Consider the following 5,609-nt stretch of genomic DNA (forward strand, 5'->3'; position numbering starts at 1 on the left):
ACGTCTGTGAGGGAGGTCCTAGAGCAGTCAGACTCACAGAGACAGAAGGTAGGGTGGTGGGTGGGTGCCAGGGGCTGGGGAGAGTGGAAAATGGGAAGTTAACGTTTCATGCGGACCGTTTCCATTTGGGAAGAAAGCTCTGGAAACACATACTGGTGATGGTTGCACAACAGTGTGCACGTGCTTCATGCCACCAAACTGTACATTTTACGTGGTTAAGATGGTAAACTTTAGGGGTACCTGGGTGGCTCAGTCGGTTAAGCGGCTGCCTTCAGCTCAGGTCATGATCCCAGAGTCCCAGGATCGAGCCCCACGTCCGGATCCCCACTCAGCGGGGAGTCTGCTCTTCCCTCTGCCCTTCACCTGCTCCTGCATGCTCTCTCTCTGTCTCAAATAAATAAATAAAATCCTTTAAAAAAAGATGGCAAACTTTATGTTATGCATATTTTATCACAACAAACAGAACCTTGGCAAGAGGCATGTCGAGATGCCCCCCTGAGATGCCGATTCCTCAGCTTCTCCTTCTGGTGCTCTGTCTTCGCCTCATAGGAAACACATGCGTTCTAGAATTGTGGTCTCTTGCTGGTGGATTTATTATCTGGTAGCAATCTTCTTTATGCTAATGATTTTTAAAAGATTTATTTATTCATGTTAGAGAGAGAGGGAGAGAGAGTCTGAAGCAGACTCCGCAATGAGCATGGAGCCAAACACAGGGCTCGATCTCATAACCAGAGATCACGACCTGAGCCTGAGCTGAAACCGAGCCAGAGACTCAGCTGACTGTGCCACCCGGGCACCCCCCACCTCCATGAGGACTTGATCTGAATGTTATTTTATCCAATATTAAAGCTCCTGCGGCTTTCTGTTACTTAGTACACTCTCATCCATCCCTTGACTTTCAACCCTTCCCCCAGTCTTCCTCACACTTCAGGTGCATCCCAAGCAAAGAGCGTATGGTGGGTTTTGTACTGTTGCCCACATGACACTCTCTGACCCAGCCCACTGGCTTGTTTGTCTGTGCAGCCTGTGACTACCAACTGGTATCTTTGGAGCTATTTCTACCCATCTGATTTTGTATTTTTTACTTGTCTTTCTTTTCTTTACTTCTCCTTTTTCTCCATTTTTTGTTCTTCTTTTGGATTGTTTGAGCTTTTGCTCTTATTCCATTTTCCTCTGTTTGAAAGTTATATAGTTTATTTCCATGTTTTCAGGGCTTAACCTAGAAATTTTACAGTATTTATTTTACAAAGTTTTAATTAATATCTCAGCCATCAGAGGTGCCTGGGTGGCTCAGTCGGTTAAGCTTCCGACTCTTGGTTTTGGCTCAGGTCGTGATCTCAGGGTTGTAGGAACAAGCTCATGTAGAGTTCCTCATTGGGCTTAGCATGGAGTCTGCTAGAGATTCTCTCTTTCTCTCCCTCTGCCCCTCCACGTGCACACACTCTCTCTTTCTCTCTCTCTAAAAATAAATAAATAAATGAAATCTTTTTTTAAAAAAACTCAGCCATTGCCTCAAACAATAAATGGTTTGACCTCCATCACTGCTCTCCCAGGTTACAAGGTATCTGTTCAGTATTGTAGTTCTAGCCTCCGGTTTTTTTTTTTTTAACCCTGTAAAGTAAACATCACCCATTTTATAGACACAATATGTATTATCATTCAGTTTTAAATATTCTGTCTCCAATCAATCCCTTGATTTCTTCTTTGATGTATTAATTAGAAATGTGTTACTTAATTTCCCAATAATTGGGAGATTTTCTGACATCTTATTGTTACTAAATTATAATTTAACATTTCTGCCATCAAAGAACATGGTTCTGTATGGTTTGGGTTGTTTTCAATTTGGGATGTGTTTTATTGCCTGGCACATGGTCTATCTTGGTGAATTTTCCTTTCACACGTGAAAAGATGCAATTTCTGCTATTATTGGGGAGAGGATCCCATAATGTCAACCAGGTCAGGGTCATTGATGGGGCTTTCCAGATCTCCTCATATACCTATTGACTTTTATCTTCTTTTTCTAACAATCACTGAGAGAGTCAATGATGTCAAAAAATCTGCAACCATAATTACAAACTTGTCTGTTTCTCCTTTCGGTTCTGCCAGTTTTGTTTCGTGTATCCTGAAGCTTTATTAATACAGATGTACGTATTTAAGATTGTCATGGCTTCTTCATGAATTGGCCCTTTGCCACTGTGACACATCTCTGGCACTATTCCTTGGCGCAAGGTCTGTTTTGTCTGATATTCACATAGCCCTGTGAAACCCGTTATCCTTGGGTCTTCCATGGTCTGTTTTCCCACCCTTCTCCTGTCAGCCTCTTTTCCCTCATATTTAAAGAGAGTTTCTTGCAGCCAGCACCTCATCGGGCCCTTCTATGTACCCAGTCTGATAGTCTCTGCCTCTTCCATGGTGGGGGGAGTCCATTCACCCTGAGTGTAATTGTTCACAGGGTCCGGCTGAAGTCTGCCACTTTAGTACTTGCTTTTCATTTCCCTTACCAGTTCTTTATTCGTGTTTCTTTTTTCCCTTTCTTATTTCGAATTAAGTCTTTTTAGCATCCCATTTTATATCTTCTATTAACAGCTATCCCACTATTCTTTTACTGGTTGTCCTGGAATTTATAATGTGCATCTTTTCTTATTAAGGATTTTATTTGTCAGAGAGGGAGAGAGAGCACAAGCAGGGGGAGCGGCAGGCAGAGGGACAAGCAGACTCCCTGCTGAGCAAGGAGCCCGGTGTGGGACTTCATCCCAGGACGCTGGGATCATGACCTGAGCCAAAGGCGGACGCTTAAGTGACTGAGCCACCCAGGCGTCCTTATAATGTGCATCTTTATCATGGTCTCACTCCAATAACATAGACTCCCTCACACAGCCTTTACTTTGTGCTATTTTCCTTCCATATTTCTTACAAATTCTAAAGTGCAGTATAATTACTTTTGCTTAAAACTGTCAATTATGTTTTTGTAACAACTTAATTGAGGTAAAATCAGTCTAGAATAAACTTCATATACACAGAATGCAGAGAAGCTTTGACACATGTATACACCTGTGGAACCATGAGTACCGTCAAGATAGTGAATGCATCCGTCCCACTGAAAGTTTCCCAGAGCCTCTTGGTGACCCCTTCCCCCTCCCCCACACCCAGCCCTGGTCCCTGGCATCCTTCTGGACTTGGGCGCACTGGGGGCTCTGAACCGAAGCATAGTTATTTTGAGCTTCATCCAGGTTGTTGCATGTGCCAGGACTATGGCTTTATTGCTCAGGAGCCCCCCATTGCATGGGAGGACTGCAGGTCGTTTCTCCAGTCACTTGTTAATGCCATTTGGAATGTTTCCAGTTCAAGGCTATTACAAATAAAGCTGTTGTAAACACTTGTGTGGAAGCCTTTGTGTGGACATATGCCCTCATCTCTTTGGGACACATACCTAGGAATGTAATGGCCAGATCGTGTGGAAATGTATGTTGAAATTTTAAGAACGGACAACTGCTTTCTAAAGTGGTACCACCAGTCTGCATCCCCAGCAGCAATGTGTCGAGCCCACATCCTCACCACAACCTGCTATGCTCTGTCTTTTAAGTTTACACATTCTCATAGGTATGAAGTCACCTTCACTGGTCTTTTCATTTTTATTATGGGTTCATCTACTGTACAAAATGATAGGCCTGGATTGAAGATACTGTTCTCCAGAGAGCATTTACATTTGCTTCTTTTTTAAATTTTTTATTTAAATTCAAATTAACATATACTGTATGACTAGTTTCAGAGGTAGAATTTAGTGATTCATCAGTTTGCATTGGCTTCTTCTAGGCTCCAGGGGGCGCTACTAACCTGTAGCTATTCTAATTTAGCTTGATGGGTGAGATTTTCCCTGCAGGACAGTACAGACTGGATCCTCAGACATACATGGGAGCAGTCTTCTGGCTACATATACACGGGAGAGACTGTTTATTTATATCATCTTCGGTTTTTCCACCAGAGGCAGCCGATATGGGCAGATTTGTTCATTGGTCCATGGCACCCGCCTGAGTTCCTCAAACCTGAAGCTCCTGTCTGTCCCAGGTGGTTGTACCCAGTGGAAGCCAGACTTCTGGGTTCATACTCTGGTTTGGGCTGATTATTCCTCCTTTTGTGGGGAAGCGTGTGGTCCTTGGGTATTTCCTCTGATTTTCTTGTGAGTTCAGCAAGGCATTTTAAGTATGAATAATCCCCCATCTCAGTATTTTCATCTGACAAGGTATTGCTGTTGAGAGCTTCTTATCTGAGCATGCTATTGGGATGCCAAAGTTTTCTTGTGTGGTTTTTATTGTTTGCCTTATTAATTTAGGTCTTTAATCCATCTAGAGTTTCCTTTTCTATTTATTAGATTGGAATCTATTCCCTTTTTAGATGGCTAGCCAGTTATCAGCAGTATCGATTAATAGCAAACCTATATACATGCACCCTTACAGCATTTCATAGAATCCTCAAACATCCCTGTGATGCTATTAATACTACCTCTATTCTATAGAGGAAGAAACTGAGGAACAGACAGCTTTCCTGACTTATTTGTGGAAGCCCTTGGTTGGTTAAAAAGAAAACATGGAAATGGAGTTGGGAACTTTGCGGAGTAGGAAAAAACCAAAATCTATTGTTACATAACTATTGCTCATTACCCTTGACATATGCAGAAGACCTCAGAAATAATAACTGACATATTTACTGAGTGCCTCCGTTGTGCTTTAGGAGCTCTAACTCTTTGATCCCACAACTGTGCCTAATAATAAGCAGTATTACTGTCCCCATTTAACCAATGAAGAGATTGAGGCCCAGAGAGATGAAGTAAGCAGTCCAAAGGTCACCCAGCAGAGGTAGGTTGATGAACCCAGACCGTCTGGCTCTAGGGGCTGTGCCGTCCCATAGGCAACCTTAAAATTACCCAGAGAGTGCATGAAGCCCCTGACGGCCTTCCTGTCACCTGCCACAGACCAGAAGATCTTGGAAGTGTTGCCACTGGAAGGAGAGTTGGAGCTTGTGGGTATTTTTATATGTTTAGAAATTTTATTTTGAAAAAAAAAAAACATGTTTAATGTAAGGGAGGCACCAATGGGTTAACAGGTGGTTGGCTTTGAAGCGCTAGCTTCCAGGAGAGGGACTGCTCTGAATTTTCTAATTTCGCCATAGTGATAATGCGTTGTGTATTCTGGTGTGATTTGGAAATATTAAAATACATCATTCAAAGATGAGCCGTCGCTGATTGGCTCTTCCCCGTCAACTGGGCGCACTTATATAACTGCGGTGCGGGCGCAGTGACAGGCTCAGCCAGAAGCGGGGGCGCTGGGAGAGGCTCGCCCGGCCCTCCGCCCCGCCCCCGCCCCGCCCCTCCTGGCCCCGCCCAGTCCCCGGCTGCCCGGAAAGCCCGGAGCTCCGGGCACCCTGCGCGGCTGGGACTCTGGCCCCGCGCACCAGCCCAGGCCCCTGGCAGCGCGACGCGGTTCCCAGCGGACAGAGCCCGCGCCCCGGGGACCCGCAGCGGCGGGGCGGAGCGGAGGGGCGCCGGGCGGGCGCACCGGGGGCTCTGAACCGGAGCCTCGGGCGCGGGGCGGCGGCCCGGGCGGGCGGGCGAC

Source organism: Eumetopias jubatus, unplaced genomic scaffold, assembly GCF_037043125.1.
Source record: "Eumetopias jubatus isolate StellerSeaLion01/CBP00866 unplaced genomic scaffold, mEumJub1_p1.0 scaffold_2, whole genome shotgun sequence".
Classification (NCBI taxonomy): Eukaryota; Metazoa; Chordata; class Mammalia; order Carnivora; family Otariidae; genus Eumetopias; species Eumetopias jubatus.